This window comes from Lissotriton helveticus (assembly GCF_964261635.1).
Source record: "Lissotriton helveticus chromosome 1_1 unlocalized genomic scaffold, aLisHel1.1 SUPER_1_unloc_15, whole genome shotgun sequence".
Lineage (NCBI taxonomy): Eukaryota > Metazoa > Chordata > Amphibia > Caudata > Salamandridae > Lissotriton > Lissotriton helveticus.
Genome location: NW_027611654.1, coordinates 1,534,713 through 1,554,360, shown reverse-complemented (window position 1 = coordinate 1,554,360; position 19,648 = coordinate 1,534,713). Strand labels below are relative to the sequence as shown.

Genomic DNA, 19,648 nt, shown 5'->3' with positions numbered 1-19,648 from the left:
TTCCTGGGGCTCACCGGATACTACCGGCGGTTCGTGAAGGACTATGGTAGCATCGTGGGGCCCCTCACGGAGCTCACCTCCAAGAAGAGCCCCAAAACAGTCAACTGGACCCCGGACTGCCAATCAGCCTTCGAGAAATTGAAGAACGCCATGTGCACGGCCCCCGTGCTCCAGGCTCCCGACTACAGCCGGGAATTCATTGTACAGACGGACGCCTCCGATCATGGCGTGGGGGCCGTCCTCTCCCAACTCAACACCGAGGGGGTCGATCAACCAGTGGCCTTCATCAGCCGGCGGCTACTGGCCAGAGAACAGCGATGGAGCACCATCGAGAGGGAGGCCTTCGCCGTAGTCTGGGCCCTCAAGAAGCTACGACCCTACCTCTTCGGCACCCACTTCCGGGTGCAAACAGACCACCGACCCCTGCAATGGCTGATGCAAATGCGGGGGGAGAACCCGAAGCTGTTGCGCTGGTCCATCTCCCTGCAAGGGATGGACTTCACGGTGGAACATCGTCCAGGCCAGGACCACGCCAACGCAGACGGCCTGTCACGCTTTTTCCGCCTCAGCGAGGAGAGTCCCCAGGAGGATGGCTGACTCTCCCCGCCTTCAGCTGGGGGGGGACGCATGTTGGACAGGCCGCGTGGTCGGGCTGTCCCCCCTCCCCACAACGGGGCCCGGACCCTGGCGCTCCCTGAATCCCCAGCCAGAGGCCCCGGCGACCCCCCGAAGTAACCCACAATCCCTCCACCACAAGACACCAGCTCCGGAACCGGCTGGCCCTGGTCACCATCCGCACCATGACCTTGGCCCAGCCGCCATCTTGGGGTACTACAGCACGAGGCCACGTGGCCTCAACTCGACCCTAACCCTGGGTCTGGCCGGCCCCGACATCGAGGCACCAACCTCCCCCCAGGAGGCAGCACGACCACTTGGCGAGTGAATGGGAGAAGGAATCGTCAACGGCTCTCCTCCGCCAGGTGTCGATCACCCCCGGCCGCCCTGGGCACTGGCTCCACCCCCCTGCTGGGTGTCTGGACTCCCTCATCCCGGACCTCCCGGCCCCCAGGCGCGAGGGTCCGGACATCAAAGGGGACCAGACCTATAACTGGGGCAGTGCCAGACCAGGAAGGCAGTTGTATCCTGGAGTCGAGAGACACCGAGAAGAACTCATCCTTGACGGACTACCGGCGCTGCCGTAGCTCTGCCTCGTGAAACCATTGTCTTGGCCTGCTAGCGCTGCCGCGGCCCTCTGCCTCGTGAAACCATCGTCTTGGCCTGCTGGCGCTGCCGCGGCCCTCTGCCTCGTGAAACCATCGTCTTGGCCTGCTGGCGCTGCCGCGGCCCTCTGTCTCGTGAAACCATCGTCTTGGCCTGCTGGCGCTGCCGCGGCCCTCTGCTTCGTGAAACCATCATCTTAGCCTGCTGGCGCTGCCGCGGCCCGACCTTGCGGACTCTCCAGCTCGAGGATTGTGAGCTCACCTCCTACCACCTCCTGTACCGACCCGGTACCAAGACTGTCCCGCTACCCCCTTCTCCCTACAGAGACTAGAAGTGAGAGGACCCTCGAGTCCGATATCTCCTGTATCGTTACTAACCTTGCCGCACGAACTCTATATAAAGTGTTGAACTCATCCTTTTGTGGTGTCTATCTGTGGGGAGGGAAGTGACCTGTCTGTACGATCGCTGGAGACGGTCCTCATCGGAGGCCTCTCCCTCCGTATTCGGCCGGCCCTCGGGGCCCCCGTCTAACAGGATGGTTTGGTCAGGGATATTTGCTTATGCTTTTCCACCTCTCCTGCTAATTCCATTACTAGTTCGGAAGCTCAGACAAATGTCCCTCACTCATCTTAATAGCCCCCACATGTTCTCGTAAACCTTGGTACTCTCATCCTTAGAACTCTCAGTAGTTCCACATCAAAAGCTACATCTCACACCTTGTCTCCTCACTCAGAGCCATGGAGAAATCAGACATCCAATTCCCAGAGAACCCAACCTAGCGATTTGGCTCCTGAAGTCGTAGAGTTTGGTTATTTACAACTACCACCAGACTATATGAATATTTTCAAGGAAGCTAGTAAGCCTACTACTAGAGCATGTTATGCAGCAAATGGAAACATTTTGTTTCCTTTTGTAACAACAACAATATAAATCATCTTGATGCGTTTGTGCAGAACATCATTTGTTAACTGTTGCCTTTACAGCAATGTGGATTAACTAACACATCCATTTGTTTACACCCGGGAGTCGTAGCTGCATACTTGCAAAATAGACAACACCTATCTCTCTTCAGAGTACCAGTGATTAAAGTCTTCATGGAAGGATTAAAAAGGGTTATACCGCCAAGTATTCCCCCTGCTCCAGAGTGGAACTTAAACATAGTTCTTACAAGGCTAATGGGCCCGCCTTTTGAACCAATGCACAAATGTCCGTTACAATTCCTATCATGGAAAGTTGCTTTCCCCATAATGATAACCTCACTAAGGAGAGTTGAGGAACTTCAGGCATTAACTATACAAGAGCCTTTCTTTCAACTTCACAAAGATAGAGTGGTTCTACGTACCAATCCTAAATTTCTCCTTAAAGTAGTTTCTGCTTAGGGGTAATTTGTGCGCGATATCAAATTAAAATAACATAACATTAGCATTTTCATTATTAATCGAACCATCGTAACTCTTGTATAGAATGTATGTGCTGCAATGATAATAGAATCAGATAAAAGTAATTAGCAGTATAAGCACATTGAACAAAATGAATAGTTCCACCATCTTTCTAAAACAATGTACATATGCAAGCATAGAACAACTGTATGTAGCGTTGTCCTACTATGCTTTCCCGTGTGTGTCTCTGTTGGTCTCTGTGTGTCTGTCTCCCATTCCCTCTAGGCAAAGTATGTAGCTCCCCGTTGTAGAAGAGTCGGTCAAGAAGGAGCACACTGCATTGAATAATTTCTTGGTATGCACTTTTTATTAGTATTACAGGAAATCACAATGATTGATTGTCTCTTTTATATTCTTCTTTCCCACAAGGTCTTTCACTTCAGTCCCTTAGGTGAGCCTCGGCCGCCGTCGTCCCTCGGACAGAAGGAAAATACTCAGGTAAGTGTTTTTGATTTATGGTTTAGTCAAGGGAGGATGTGAGGGATAAATAATAGCTATGCATAAATGTGAAGGGAGGGTGTAGAGGTTGGAGCAACTAAAAGAAAAAGAGTAGCCGATGATTTCTGCTCTTGTCTTTCTTTTCTGTCTCACTTATTTCATTTTCCCAGGGTTTCTTTTTCCCCCTCAGCCTCCCCTCCCTCTTTGACTCAGCCCCTTTCCAAAAGCCATGTAGATGCCCACGCACCTGGAAGAGCCACGTCCCTCCGGGGCCGTGGCGTGGTGACTCTGCGTCCTTCAGTGAGGTCTGGTCTCCTTCTGTTTCGGCTTTCCCTCCTCCGCCAGTTTCAGGTGTTCCGCTCGCTGACAAGCTGTGACCTGCCCTGGGCTCCGTTTTTCTCTTTTGAAGGCTGTTAGGTCTTCTCCGTCTTTCCGGTCTTCCCCTGCTAGTTTCTCCATCTCGCATTCCCATGCTGCGTGTAGCTGGATCAACTACTGACCAACCTGTTGCACTCTCCACCCCACCTTCTTGAAGCGTGTATCCTCTGATGTCCGTCCTCAGCTCCGGCCTAAAGGGGCTGCCTGCCAATTCCCCTCTCTCTACTTCTTGATGAAAGCAAAGCGGACAACTGGTAAAACGGGACTGTGAATATAGGAGGGGAGAAATATATGAAGAGATTGCATGGCACTCCTTATCCTCTATCCCATCGTGTACCACAGGGGCTACCTGACACACCCCACCCCCAGACTTTTCCCGTTCGGGGGAAATGAGGGAATTCAGCATTGCCGTTATCAGACCCTTTTCTATGACGGACCTCAAATGAGTAGTCAATGCCATCTCGTAGAATGGTGAAGAGGTGTGGTGCAGCGGCCAGGGCAGCTGACTTCGGAGCACAGGGTTCACTGATCGATCCTGGGCTCCGTCGGCAGCTGAGCTCAGCACCCTGTGACTCTGGTCAATATCTCACTTAATTTCCACAGCGGCCCCCATCGCCTTGAGACCCGTATGGGTAAGTAGTTCGTGCTTTACAAATACAGATTTTAATTTTTTCCATTTACAGTAGGGTTGCAAAGCCAAAAAACACCTGAGGACACTGGGGTTATTCCCTTTGTTATGACTCATCCACAAGAGGGGGGCGTGATCAGTATACAGGACAAAAGGAGATCCCTCCAGATAATAGTGAAACTTCTCTACAGCCCATTTTATAGCTAAGCACTCTTTCTCAACCGTAGAATATTTCTTCTCCCTTGGAAATAAATTACGGCTGATAAAGAGGACCGGGCACTCAAGGCCTTCTTTTGTTTGTTGGGAACGAATGACCCCCAGACCTACTTCCGAGTCATCTGTTTGTAGGATAAAGGGTTCCCTGAAGTTGGGTAAAATAAGGATAGGGCTGGACGTTAAGGCTCGCTTGAGCTCGTGGAATGCCTTTCCGGCGGCCTGTGGGGGATTTACCAGGTCTTTGTTCCTTTTCTCTTTCTTCAGTAGGTCGGTTAGTGGTGCTGCTATTTCAGAATAATTGGGTATAAACCGGCGGTGGTAGCCTAGTAAGCCCAAAAGGAATCTAATGCCTTTTTTGGTGGTGGGGAAGGGGGTTTCTAAGACTGCTCTCACTTTCTCTTGTTGAGGAGCGGTAGCCCCATCCCCCAATAGGTAGCCCAAATATTTTACTTTGGTGAAGCCTATCCTGGACTTTTTGAAGTTCACGTGGAGCCCTGCAGTCCTAAGTGCTTGGAATATCTTTCCACAATGGACGAGATGTTGTTCCCAGGTAGGGCTAAATATTATGATAGCGTCTATGTAGGGTAAGGAGTACTCTTGTTGTTGGGAAAGAACTTTGTTCATAAGTCTTTGGAACGTCGCGGGTGCTCCATGTATTTGAAAAGGCAGTACTGTAAACTTGTATAACCCATTAGGGGTGCTAAAGGCGTTTTTTCCTTGGTCTTCCTGTTTAAGTGGTACCTGCCAATAGCCTTTGGTAAGATCGAGTGTGGTTATATATCGGGCTTCGTCTAATTTCTCGATTAGCTCATCAACTCTTGGTAACGGGTATGAGTCCAATTTTGAGATGGCTGGTTGGCAGGAACCCAGGACACACTCAGTCAAAGTACATCAGCCATTCAGCAAAAAGTGGGGGCATACCATGCAAGAAAGATGGCATTTTCTCACACCACGATCTTGAAGATGGCGGGACTTGTCCAATCAGGGCTAGGACTATATCAACATGAAGGAAACCCCAGCACTCCTAACATTTCACATCAATTCAATTGTGATACACTATCTATCTCACCAAAAGCACAAAGATGAGGAGAGATTCTTCCTCTTTCAGGATACCACGAGAACTGTCCAATTAGAACATTCTTGGTAAATGTATTAAGAATAATAAGACAGGACTGGCACATTACAATTTGTCACTATATTCATTCAACAGATGTTTGTGTAATTTGCATTGTGGTCCAGTCCTCGTTGTGAAGAACACCGATCACAGCCAACGTGCGTTTCGTCACCACCGTGACTTTCTCAAGGCTCAGGAGATACGTCCTCCTTCGAAAATCTTTCATAAAGATGTCAAAACAGTAGCGTCAATGATTCCTCGTCATGCCACGGCTACCGATATGGGAGGAACTATTTGCAGAGGCTACATGAAGCCGGTATTTAAGGGTCTTTTCATAGAGCCTTGACAATTGAATACTGTTCTGACCATATGACGAGGAATCATTAATGTTACTGTTTACAAACCTATATGGAAATAATTTTATGAAAGGCAGATCTCCTGTCTCAGAACTGAATGGAAAAGAAAGGAACGATTCGGCATGTTTTAAGGTCCTATCATAGTGCCCTAAACAATTGAACGCGGTTTGACCACATGACGAGGAATCATTGATGCTACTATTTTGACATCTTTACGAAAGATTTTCGAAGGAGGACGTATCTCCTGTCTCAGAACCGAATAGGAAATAAGGGAATGTTCCTGCATGTTTTAACTACTGAATGCCAGTTGAAGAGGACCTTTCTATTCGTTATCACAGAGCCACTCATATTTCCAATAACTATTCGAGCAGTTCAAGAGCCTTGAGAAAGTCACGGATGTGACGAAACGCGTGTTGGCTGTGATTGGTCGCGTCAGCAGGGCTCTTGTGGATAGCGAGGACTTGGAGCCGCGACAGTGTCAGCAGGGCTCAGGTGATGGCGAAGGCTTGGGACAGCGTCAGCAGGGCCCTTGTGGATAGCGAAGACTTGGAGCCGCGACAGTGTCAGCAGGACTCTTATGGATTGCGAAGACTTGGAGCCGCGACAGCATCAGCAGGGCTCAGGTGATGACGAAATCTTGGGGCTGCGACAGCGTCAGCAGGGCCCTAGTGGATAGCGAAGGCTTGAAGCCGCGACAGCGTCAGCAGGGCTCAGGTGATGGTGAAGGCTTTGGGCCGCGACAGCGTCAGCAGGGCCCTTGTGGATAGCGAAGACTTGGAGCTGCGACAGCGTCAGCAGGGCTCTTGTGGATAGCGAGGACTTGGAGCCGCGACAGCGCCAGCAGGGCTCAGGTGATGGCTAAGGCTTGGGGCCGCGACAGCGTCAGCAGGGCCCTTGTGGATAGCGAGGACTTGGAGCTGCGACAGCGTCAGCAGGGCTCTTGGTGATAGGCACACCCGTCGTGCCTTAGGAGGGCTCCCGGGGGTACCTCTTCGGAGGTTCCCCTAGCAGATCTGATTCTCTAGTTCCAGCGTCCTTCTTTTATCCCTCAAAATGTCTTTGATCTCCTTTCATGTAGGCCGGGGGTTTCCCTCCCTTAGGCCCGGTCGGGGGTGGCTCCCGTCATGGGCCACCTCATCCTTTGAAGCAGGAAGGTAGGGTCGTCAGCCGCCCAGCAGGAAGCGGCGCCGGCATTGTGGAGGCCAGGACGCAGCCCGAAACTACTCCTCCCCTCTAATCTAAAGGGCAGACAGCAGATACCAGATGGCGGAGTTTCCCCAGGCCCTGTCACTGTCTCCAGATGGGGAATACAGATCATAGCAGTATCGTCCAGCTAGATTGCCTGGAGGATAGTCCCGGTCCAGAAGTCCTATTTCTAGACCTAGGAGGTGGAGAGCACTCTTCCTAAAGAGTGTATCACGTAGTTCTGATTTTAGGGGTGTCAGTCTCATATTTTTCCTATGTTCCCTGGGTCAGATAAATAATAAGGGGACTGGATCGAAAAGCTGCTAAAACAAGATGGCTGCCAACTACTACGAGGTCATGCCACCCGCACCTGGGCAGGGCCAGGTCCAACACTTACTATAAGGTGAACCCCAGAAGATCTCCTCTCCATCCCAATCTACCTCTGGCAGCATCCTGCAGCTGGAGGTCACCCCATACTCTGAGGCGTACCTCAGGAGATCTCTTCTCCATCCCAAACTACCTCTGGCAGCACCCAGCAGCTGGTGGTCACCCTTACTCCAAGGTGAACCCCAGAAGATCTCTCCATCCCAGTCTACCTCTGGCAGCACCCTGCAGCTGGTGATCACCCCATACACTGAGGTGAACCCCAGGAGATCCCCCTTCCATCCCAGTCTACCTCTGGCAGCACCCTGCAGCTGGTGATCACCCCATACTCTGAGGTGAACCCCAGGAGATCCCCCTTCCATCCCATTGCGCCTGACCCAAGACCACCTCTCCTTCAGGAAGAAGCTGAAGACCTGGCTGTTCGAGCAGTAGCGGCACCCCCCCCCCCCCAGCGCCTTGAGACCCTACGGGTATGTAGCGCGCTTTATAAGTGTCACTGATTGATTGATTGATTGATTCTACCACTGGCAGCACCCTGCAGCTGGTGATCACCCCATACTCTGAGGTGAACCCCAGGAGATCCCCCTTCCATCCCAATCTACCTCTGGCAGCACCCTGCAGCTGGTGATCACCCCATACTCTGAGGTGAACCCCAGGAGATCCCCCTTCCATCCCAGTCTACCTCTGGCAGCACCCTGCAGCTGGTGAGCACCCCATACTCTGAGGTCAGTCCCAGGAGATCCCCCTTCCATCCCAGTCTACCTCTGGCAGCACCCTGCAGCTGGTGATCACCCCATACTCTGAGGTCAGTCCCAGGAGATCCCCCTTCCATCCCAGTCTACCTCTGGCAGCACCCTGCAGCTGGTGAGCACCCCATACTCTGAGGTGAGTCCCAAGAGATGGAATCTCCATCCCAACCTACCTTTGTCAGTATCCCATAGCTGGAGGTCACTCCTTACATTGTGACCCCCAGAAAATCTCTTCTCCATCCCAACCTAGTTGTGGTAGTGTCCCGCAGCTGATGGTCACCTCATACTCTGAGGGTGTACCTCAGGAGATCCGCCTTCCATCCCATACTAAATCTTGCAGCAGCACGCAGCTGGTGGTCACCCCATACTCTGAGGTGAAACCCAGGAGATCCCCCTTCCATCCCAGCTTACCTCTGGCAGCCTCCCACAGCTGGAGGTCACTCCATACTCGATGACTGCCACTTGCTGGCGCTGCTCGTCGCGGCTGGCCTTGGTGTAGCTCAGCATCCTGGCCCTCTCCAGCTGCGCGTCCACCTCCTCCAGGCTGAAGGCGCACATGGCCGTGTCCTGGGTGGCGCTTGGGATGGAGGCCACCCCAGCGGCGAAGACCACGAAGAGCGTGGCTGCTCCCCCCCCCTCCTGGGCTTGCAGGTGGGCGGCCTGCGCCAGGTTGTAGTTCTTGCCCTTGGAGTCCTGGCAGACCAGCTGCATCTCCACGTAGGAGGAAAGCAGCAGGTTCTGGTCGCACACCATGGCCACGTAGCTGGCGTACTCCAGCTGCGTCATGGGCCCGCGCCTGAAGAAGAGGAAGTAGACATGGCCAGCGTGGCCGAAGACCCCCATGAAGTGGTTGTTGTAGTCTGAGAAGTCGCTGACCACCAGCTTGCCCAGGCCCTCGTTGGAGAAGATGGGCGTTTGGTTGAGCTGGCGCACGGTGATGGGAGGAATGCCGGCGGACAGCCTGGCCGTCAGGCCGCGCCCCACGATCATCAGCTGGCGTCCATCCGTGGTGCTGCCCGCCAGGGCCACTGTGGTCACCCGCATGTTATTGGCGGCCACAAACTGGTTGTCCCCGGGGTCCACCGGGTAGTAGAGCACCTCGGCCACCGAGTCCCTGGAAGACCTGTCCGCACACGACCAGCTCCCGGCCGCACCCGTTGACCGCCAGCAGCTTGTTGGCGTTGTCGGTGGGCCGGGCCTGCAGGCACTCTTGCACGTCCTTGAACGGCAGGCAGTCGGGGCTGTCATCCACCGGGCCGGTCTTTTCCTCGCCCACCAGCTCCAGGTCTGGCGAGAGCTGGAAGAGGCGGTTCACAGCGCCGACATACAGCATGCGCGTCTCTCGGTCTAGCGCCAAGTGGTTGAAGGCTGTGTCCGGGTGCTGGAAGGTAGTGTAGTGTAGTTCCTATTATCCCAATAGGCTCTGCGCATTGGAATAATACCTTCAATAGTATAGGCCTAGACCAGACGTTAACTAGGTCTTCTACTGTCGATATTAGACTTAAAGTTTTGGGTTTGCCAGCTAGCTCAGAGTTCACTAGAAACTTTCTCGGATAGGCAAGGAGGAGTTGAACCTCCCTGGATAGACAAGAAGGGATTTAGTTTCTGACAACCATAGAACATGACAACTTTGCTCTTCCCTAATCAAGAGTATATCTCTAGAGTCGTGTGAAAACAAAAGACAACTTATTTTACTCAGTCAGTACGTGCATTCTTAGTTTCACCAGATTGTAGAGAAAAGGAAGAGACGGGCGTGTTCAATAAAAGATGTTATTTATTGATCAGTCTCTTTTCTCATACAAGAGAAATGGATCGATATTATCGCAATACTTATGGTTAAGTAAAGTGCATACAATAAAAGCAGAAGTATAAAATAATACTGTAAAAACATTTATATGGTTTCTAAGCCAAATGAAGGTTTAAAATGGATAGAATATATACATACACATAAACATTTGACTAATCGTACTCAACTGGTGTTTCTAACTACGCCTACCCCAGTGTACCTGACCTAAGCCTAATACGTGGGCGGGAATAGAAAGTAGCAGTTTAAGTTAAGTTTGTTTTGCCAAGTGACTGACTCAAGAATTCTCTGCGAGGGGTTATTCAGTTCTGTACCTGGAATTTAGGATGAATGAGGGATGGTATCTCTCGTCTTTGGTCTCGATATTCCAGGCTGCCTGCGAGGGCTACCCGGAAGCGCCGGAGCTGGATTTCTCGGCAGGAGAAAGCAGCGTCTCGTTCTCAGCGCGTCAGGAAGGCGGGGCTGCGCCAGCGGGGTCTGCTCTGCTTCTGGGCTTCGGCAAGTCTGGCTGCTCCGATCTCGTCACCACCGCGTGTGTTTGCTTAAGGCAATACCGGTAATATTTATACCTGTAAGGTGCCGAGATTGACGTAAGGATGGACATAGATACGTCAATAAGGATGTCATAGGAACTGGTCGTTAGCACATTCTTTTGCTGAAGTTCTCGGTGAAATCAAAACAATGGCCGCAGGGTTTTTCCCAGGTTGTCATAGGTTTGATTTGTTTTGAGAACTCCGTATGCCTTATCAGGGGCTGGAGGAATAGTGCTTGTCTAATTAGATGGCAAGCGTTATGACCTAATCAGATAACACGTTCCTGTGCCGTGGTGTGGCTTAATCAGATAACGGTTTCTGCATCATGGGATGGCTGCTAGTTAACTTGTTAACCAGAACAGGGTCAGGAATAGGGGGATCGATACAGAACCTATAGGAATACATCACAGTAGGGTGGGCCGTGGCATGCCAGGGGCACAGCAAGAGTACCAGCAGGGTGAAGGGGGGCAGGGCTCTCATCACGCACACCTGAGGAGAGAAAGACAGGGGGTTATTAGGTTGCTCTGAAATGGGCCGTTGTGACGCGCGCACACACAGTCAGAGCTGGACACGCGCACACACAGAGCTGGACACACGCACACTCAGAGCTGGGCACACGCACACTCAGAGCTGGGCACACTCAGAGCTGGAATGGTGCCCCCGTCTGTCAGACTCACAGGCACATCAGAAACAATCGTTCACAGACACACCAGTGCAAATGGTGCACAGAGACGCTGACCCCGCAGCCCACCCCTCTCCTCGCTTCTAGGCGCTAGACAATCCTACATAGAGTCCTCACGGGAGGTGCCTGGGGCGCCGGCCCCACCCTGGACGCTGCAGGCTGAGGATAAAGTGAGGCTTCGGTGAGGGGAGGGGGGCAGCCTCCCACCGAGACCCGCCCCCACTTACTGTCCCCGCATCTCCAGGGCCCTGCAGTCCAGATGTGACTCTTCCCCAGACCCTCAGGCCCCTCACACTCCCGGCACTTGTTGTACTGGGGGGGGGGGCAGACGAGCGAGGGCCCCTGCTCCAGCGCCACAGAGCACTCTATCCAGACAGAGAGCCCCCAAGGAGGGGGCGGGGCCGTGGGCAGAGGGGGCAGATTAAGGCTTTAATGACAAATAATGGAGTTGGAGTTGGCACTGCGGACCAAGTGATCGGATGGGCTAAATTCAGTGTCAACAGGGGGCGGGGGAGTGGGGGGGAACACTGCCAACCGGGGAAGTCACAGCTAAAGTAGTTAATAAGGGGGGGAGCAGCTGCAGTTCACAGATTTAGGGCCGTCAAGTAAGGTTTGGCAACTAGGAGATCAAGCTGGAGGGATTTCACTGCCCACTTGTAGGATAGAGTGAGGAGGGGGGAGGGGGTGTGGTAAGTGGGAGATTTGGAGGTATTTGCGAGGAGGAAACTGGAGGGAGACGTCACTGGCACCGAGAAGGGGGTGCAAGTCAGCACCGGCCAAGTTTGGGGAGGGCGTGGTAATCGGGGGGGGGCGTTATCAGATCTGACGCCCCTGGAAAGAGAGAAAGGAGAGTTGGGTCCCCGGCGCCGGAGAGGATTGAGGTAGTTTCTTCAAAACAGGCAGAAAATGTCTATGTCTTCAAATCAGAGGCCAGCCAGCCACAGCACACAGTGCCAACCAAGGGGTGAGACCAGCTCTGGGGAGGACAGTGCGCCCAGCACAGGGCTGCCAACCACAGAGGCAGTGCCCACAGTGCCAACCAAGGGGTGATACCAGCTCTGGGGAGGACAGTGCGCCCAGCAGAGGGCTACCAACCACAGAGGCAGTGCCAACCGAGGGGCGAGACCAGCTCTGGGGAGAACAGTGTGCCCAGCAGAGGGCTGCCAACCACAGAGGCAGTGCCCACAGTGCCAACCAAGGGGCGAGACCAGCTCTGGGGAGGACAGTGCGCCCAGCAGAGGGCTGCCAACCATAGAGGCAGTGCCCACAGTGCCAACCGAGGGGCGAGACCAGCTCTGGGGAGGACAGTGCGCCCAGCAGAGGGCTGCCAAAAACAGAGGCAGTGCCCACAGTGCCAACCGAGGGGCGAGACCAGCTCTGGGGAAGACAGTGCGCCCAGCAGAGGGCAGCCAACCACAGAGGCGGTGCCCACAGTGCCAACAGAGGGTCGAGACCAGCTCTGGGGAGGACAGTGCGCCCAGCAGAGGGCTGTCAATCACAGAGGCAGTGCCCACAGTGCCGACCGAGAAGTGAGACAAGCTCTGGGGAGGACAGTGCGCCCAGCAGAGGGCTGCCAACCACAGAGGCAGTGCCCACAGTGCCAACCGAGGGGCGAGACTAGCTGTGGGGAGGACAGTGCGCCCAGCAGAGGGCTGTCAATCACAGAGGCAGTGCCCACAGTGCCAACCGAGAAGTGAGACAAGCTCTGGGGAGGACAGTGCGCCCAGCAGAGGGCTGCCAACCACAGAGGCAGTGCCCACAGTGCCAACCGAGGGGCGAGACCAGCTCTGGGGATGACAGTGCGCCCAGAAGAGGGTTGCCAACCACAGAGGCAGTGCCCACAGTGCCAACTGAGGGGCGAGGCCAGCTCTGTGGCTGGCAGTGTGCCCAGCAGATGGCTGGAACAGTGCCATGGATGGGAGATACCCGCAATTCTCGGCACTCTGAGACAGCGATTACCAGCACTTTTATATCTCACTCAAGAACTGAGAGCCAAAATTACGAGGGGGCGCCACCACAGGAGGGTGGTAAGACACAATGGGTATGGAAAGCCTTGCTCCGGGAGGGGGGGGGGGCAGTGCGGTGCTGCAGCGCAGGAAGCGACGGCACCTGCGGGCTTGGGCGGCAGGGTACAGCTGGTGTGCCCCCCCTAGATTAAATCCGGCTAACCGCGTTATCCAAGGGAAAGTAGGTTAGACGACGGGGAGAGGGGCAGCGGGTTTAGACACGAGCATCCATCAGGCCCCGCAGCTCAAGACCTCCAGTCAGACCCCTTCCCTAACCCTCCCCACTTCCCCCCCAGACCGAGCCCGAGCCCGCCTTTGGACAGGCGCGCCCCTTCCCTTTTAATAGACAGTATATAAAACCAATAACTCGTCATCACTCGCGAGATAGCCCAGTGAGTCAACGCTCGCACCAACATCCCACTGAGCTACAAGTCACGAATTCAGGCATGACTGGATCGGACTGCCATCTTTCTGAAGTCGGTAAATTTGTAGTGTAGTTCCTATCATCCCAATAGGCTCTGCGCATTGGAATAATACCTTCAATAGTATAGGCCTAGACCAGACGTTAACTAGGTCTACTACTGTCGATATTAGACTTAAAGTTTTGGGTTTGCCAGCTTAGCTCAGAGTTCACTAGAAACTTTCTCGAATAGGCAAGGAGGAGTTGAACCTCCCTGGATAGACAAGAAGGGATTTAGTTTCTGACAACCATAGAACATGACAACTTTGCTCTCCCCTAATCAAGAGTGTATCTCTAGAGTCGTGTGAACAAAAGGCAATTTATTTTACTCAGTCAGTACGTGCATTCTTAGTCTCATCAGATTGTAGAGAAAAGGAAGAGACGGGCGTGTTCAATAAAAGATGGTATTTATTGATCAGTCTCTTTTCTCATACAAGAGAAATGGATCGATATTATTGCGATACTTATGGTTCAGTATAGTGCATACATTAAAAGCAGAAGTATAAAATAATACTGTAAAAACATTTATATGGTTTCTAAGCCATATGAAGGTTTAAAATGGATAAAATAGATACATACATATATACATTTGACTAATCGTACTCAACTGGTGTTTCTAGCTACGCCTACCCCGTGTACCTGACCTAAGCCTAATACGTGGGCGGGAATAGAAAGTTACAGTTTAAGTTAAGTTTGTTTTGCCAAGTGACTGACTAAAGAATTCTCTGTGAGGGGTTATTCAGTTCTGTACCTGGAATCTAGGATGAATGAGGGATGGTATCTCTCGTCTCTGGTCTCGATATTCCAGGCTGCCTGCGAGGGCTGCTTGGAAGCGCCGGAGCTGGATTTCTCTGCAGGAGAAAGGCAGCGTGTTGTTCTCAGCGCGTCAGGAAGGCGAGGCTGCGCCAGCGGGGTCTGCTCTGCTCTGGGCTTCGGCAAGTCTGGCTGCTCCGTCTCGTCACCACAGCGTGTGTTTGCATAGGGCAATATCGGTAATATTTATACCTTTAAGGTGCCGAGATTGACGTAAGGATGGACATAGATACGTCAATAAGGATGTCATACGACTTGGTCGTTAGCACATTCTTTTGCTGAAGTTCTCGGTGAAATCAAAACAATGGCCGCAGGGTTTTTCCCAGGTTATCATAGGTTTGATTTGTTTTGAGAACTCCGTATGCCTTATCAGGGGCTGGAGGAATATCGCTTGTCTAATTAGATGGCAAGCGTTATGACCTAATCAGATAACACGTTCCTGTGCCGTAGTGTGGCTTTATCAGATAACGGTTCCTGCATTGTGGTATATAAATAAATAATACCGGATCTATTTTTGGATGAATGAATGAATAACAGATAGCTCAATAAAATAAGAGTCAAGATTCGAGGTAGTAGGAGTTTCTGCAGGTTTATTACAGCATAAGGACAGGATCAGGACAACCTGCATAGGAACAGAGGTAACAGGGCCCAGCAGGACAACTGGGGCCCAGCAGCTGCTGGGGCTTGGTCTGGGATGAGCGCGCTAACTTTTAATAACAATGCATTGACTTATATACATAGCGCAAACACATAGCATTACATTGCAGTAGGCGTAGCAGTGGGTGGAGCAGAAGGCGTGACGCGTAGCAGTCGCGAAAGATAACAGTAAAAAGAGGTGTAACTGGGAGTATACATAGACATGTGATGCAAACGTAACAGAATATGTCATGAATGGGCGGAAACATAGGAGGGGGCTACCTAAGGAGCCGGGACCTCTAACCTAATGGTGCGCGAAAACGGGCAATGACGTGTTACTAGGAGAAGCTGGGGGCTACGAACTCTGTGCTAGGAGCAGAGACTAGAGTCTGGAGGGTCGGAGCGACATGTACCTAAACCCTATCTGGTATCTGATGTTTAGGGAACATGTTGATATAAACTAGGAGTCATGAGGGGAAAAGCTAACTTGATTCTAAGACTGGACCATGCATTATTCTACATGTAGTGCGTGATGAAGAATATTAAATGACCATTAATACAGTATTTCTCTAACGTGGAGACGAGAAGGCTAGACAATGACGGAAACTATTGATGCAGTTCAGTAGCTTAGGAATGCAGAAGAGGAGGACTGAACTGATAGCTGGAATCATAACATACTCTTGGCAGACTCAGAGGCAGAGCCAAGCTGCACCGGGCACTGCGAGGCAGGAAGTAAGTGAAGGGTCGAGGATACAGGTGGGGGCTGTATCGCTCCTCAGCGAGGCTTTCAGGAGACAGGAGCTGAATCTGTGGTCCGGGCCCTGTTGAGGCCTGGAAACGGGGACTTTATAATGGAATAACGTGCACACTGGGAAACGTGGCAACATAACTTTACATAGGCCTGATATTCGTAGTATTCACGAGGACTGGAAACTAACATACTAGAGGTGGACACAACTGGAATTGCGTCATTAATCGGACATGGGGAATAACATATGCATATTGGTCATGCACACATAACATATGATGGATGAAGCGTAGGGACACAGAACATGGCAAAATTTACTTTTCCACATTCCCTCCTTGTCACTACGTTTCCATCAGGAAACATCAATTTTCATGATACCATCTATCATTTCATACAGTATCATTTGCTCGTCTCGAATTGTCTTGGAACGGGATTTAGAACGGGGCTTGGTACTAGGAATACAAGAGGTAGCACACATGCTGCAAATCGCAGGGCCACATTGTATACAGAGGCAGCAGCTAAATATGATTGCTACTGCAATACCTAGAAAGGACAGGACTTTCCATCCCCATGCGGAAATTATATTCCAGAACCAACCGGACCATGTCCAGGTGCCTGGATCTTGGTGTAACAGATGGGCAATTTTATGGAGTCTGGTTATAGCTGAATAAACAGACGGCGCGTTATTTGGAATGAAAATGCAGCAACTAGATCCGATGACTCTACAGGCCCCGCCCCTATCGGCCAGTATGACGTCAAGGACGAGACGATTTTGCAAAACAACAAATCTCATAGCAGATTGTTCTTCGGTTAGGTTGCCTAGAGCAGAGGCAGTCTCATTTACTACAGCTTCAAGGGTTCTTGTTAACCTACGGATCAGTTTACTATTCTGGACAGGTCCTACAAAGAAGAAGAAACCTTTATTGAAATCTGTATACTGTTCTAGAGTAGTTTCAGTATAATCGACAATTGGGGATTCCCTTCTATGTCTAATGTGTACTAGATGTGTGTTTCTGTGATAATCAGATGGGGCTAGGAAAACAGGTGGCAGTAGGAAAGCAATGTAACAGGTTCCCTCCCAATCGAGGGGCAGACGGACATATGCGGTTTGACCACAAATAAAATAAGAATGACGTGAAGCTTTGAAAACAGATTTCCCACTGTCACTATACTTGACAACAGTAGTACATTCACTATGTCCTACATGTATGGAACCATAATTACGGACACATAATTCGCCTTTGACTGGTAGTACTGAGATAGCAGGTAAGTCTGGAGTAGTATCAGACTGAACATTCAGGACCATGAAATTCGACGAATAATTACCTAAATTATATACTTCATTTTCTAGATCTAAACCTGTTCTGTGGGGGAGACCTTGCTTGTCTGAAAAACATGTACTGTTAAGAAAAGACATATCTGTTGAGGATGACGTTAACGTGGACCATGCTCCACACGAACCATTGTGTGAGAATGGATAAGGAAACAGTGGCAGAACTCCTTTCGGTGTCTGGAAAGGGGGGAGTCGACCACACACCCAACAATTAGTGGCATTGCTGGTCTGGTGTGAATAATGTAACATACGGATAAATGTGTTGTTGCGCATAGCGAGGCGGTAAGAATATTCGTGAGGAGGCAGATCACTAAACGTGTGCTCTACTGTAGTATTAGCAGACATATTTACATGAGGAACTGGACAATACAGATAGAACGCATAGCTGGTGCAGGAAATCATTATGCTGATGAATAATATGAAACTCAGAAAAACGATACATTGAAGTGAACTTCGACTGACTCTCTCACTATGGGGGTCTATTTTATACATGTCAGAAACAGTCTAACCGTTTCACCTAGGGGAGGACTTATACAATCAAACTGACTGACTTATTTTACTAGACCTTAATTTGAGCTTATACTCCTGTTGCGGAGTTTTCTCTAACAAGGGAGGGGTTGTAATAATGTCTTGTGCGGGACAGTCCTTTAAAACAATGTTCTGGCAATCCTTCGAATCTTGGGAATCCTTAGAAATGTTTTTGGAGACTGGTTTCAATCCATTGAAAAGTTTTACATGAGAAAGATGGACCCACCCCTTCCTGCCTTCCAACTTGACGGCAGTACGGGTGGTCAAGAGGACCTGACGTGGCTCTTTCCAACGTGGTTCCAGCGGACTTGATCTGTCGAAATTTCTGATCATCACCAAGGAGCCTGGAACGATCTCGTGCGGTGCCACCTCGGTATTGTCTGGAAAGGCGGCAGCAACCTGTGAACGACATGAGTTGAGGGCAGACATCAAGGAAGCTAGGTAATCTGTCAGCATATTACATGAAACATCAGTAATACTTCGGGGTCTAGGAGTACCCCACATGTTAGGGGGGCGGCCGAATACGACCTCATACGGGGACAGACCTGATCTGGAATGTGCGACCATGCGCATATAAAACAGGGCGACTGGCAGAGCTACTAGCCAGTCCACACCTTTTTCCTTACAAATTTTTGCAATACGGATTTTCAGGGTCTGATTATGTCTCTCTACGAGACCGGCTGCTTCAGGATGGCGTACACAATGGAACTTCCACTGGTACCCTAACAAAAGGGAAACGTGTTTCATGAGTTCGGATGAGAATGGCTGGCCGTTATCAGAATATACGACTCTAGGGAGTCCATATCTAGGGAAGAATTCACGAACCAACTGCTTAGCAGTGGTCGCGGCTGTGTAATCTGGGACTGGATATGCTTCTGTCCACCTGGACAAAGCGCATACAACTACAAGGACATACTTGAAACCTCGACATCGCTCCATCTGAATATAATCCATCTGGAGGACCTCAAAAGGGTGGTCAGGGGGCTGGAAACCACCTTGTTCCACCGGGACACTTTTACCTGGATTAAACTGACAACATATCATACAGGTACGGACTTTCTGCTTGGCTGCAGCTCGTAAATGCTTGTTGAACCAAATGTTCTGGATACTGTCTAACATAGCTTTTTCTCCTAAATGTGCTGGACTATGTGCGGTATTGATAATGACTTGAACCATAGAGTCGGGGAGAAACCATGTGGCTCTACCCTTCGTTAACCATCCTTGATCTGTCTGGACCCCTCCTTGTTCAGACCATTTCTTGATTTCAGAGGGAGTAGCATGTAACTGGATGTCTATGACATCTTGTGTAGGGTCCTTAACTGTCATGCAGGTAGTCAGATCTGGAGTATGTGTCTGATTAACTGGAATGTCTGGAGTCTGTGCTGTAAGCTTGGCTGTGCGGTCTGCTAGATCATTACCTTGGGAAATAATGTCTGTAACTTTCGTATGTGCTTTACATTTCATAATAGCAATGGATGTCGGTAAATGTATGGCATCTAACAGGGCTTGAATAAGGAGACCATGCTGAATCTTGGTTCCATGAGAAGTCATGAAACCTCTCTCCTGCCAGAGCACTCCGAAGTCGTGTACAACTCCGAATGCATAACGTGAATCTGTGTAAACATTAACTTTCAGGTTCTTGGCGTGTATACAGGCTTGTGTCAGAGCGACTAGCTCTGCTGCTTGAGCGGACAGGGTATCAATACGGTGTGTTTCAATAACTTCAGTGTCAGTAGTCACTGCATACGCGGCGACTAGTTCTCCTGTACTAGTTCTCATACATGAACCATCCACATAAAGTGTCAGGTCAGGATCTGGTAACGGAATGTCTGTCAGGTCTTGTCTTGGCTTTGTCGTAATGTTAACTACTTCCACACAATCATGTGGGTCTGGATTTGAACTAACTGATGGTAACAGTGTAGCAGGATTCAGAACGTTGCAGCGTCTAATTTCTATGTGTGGCTGGAACAGTGTCAATTCATAACCTGTTAAACGTG

At 50.8% G+C, this 19,648-nt stretch overlaps 1 long non-coding RNA gene across 2 annotated transcripts in view; it reads left to right on the top strand.

Annotated features, from left to right (window-relative positions):
- The window catches only part of LOC144805565 (uncharacterized), a 906,387-nt gene that overhangs the window by 28,359 nt on the left and 858,380 nt on the right, over positions 1–19,648 (top strand). For both annotated transcript variants that reach the window (XR_013605545.1, XR_013605544.1), the window contains exon 3: positions 3,030–3,098. This is a non-coding gene — a long non-coding RNA (uncharacterized LOC144805565). The remainder of the gene's footprint in view (positions 1–3,029; positions 3,099–19,648) is intronic.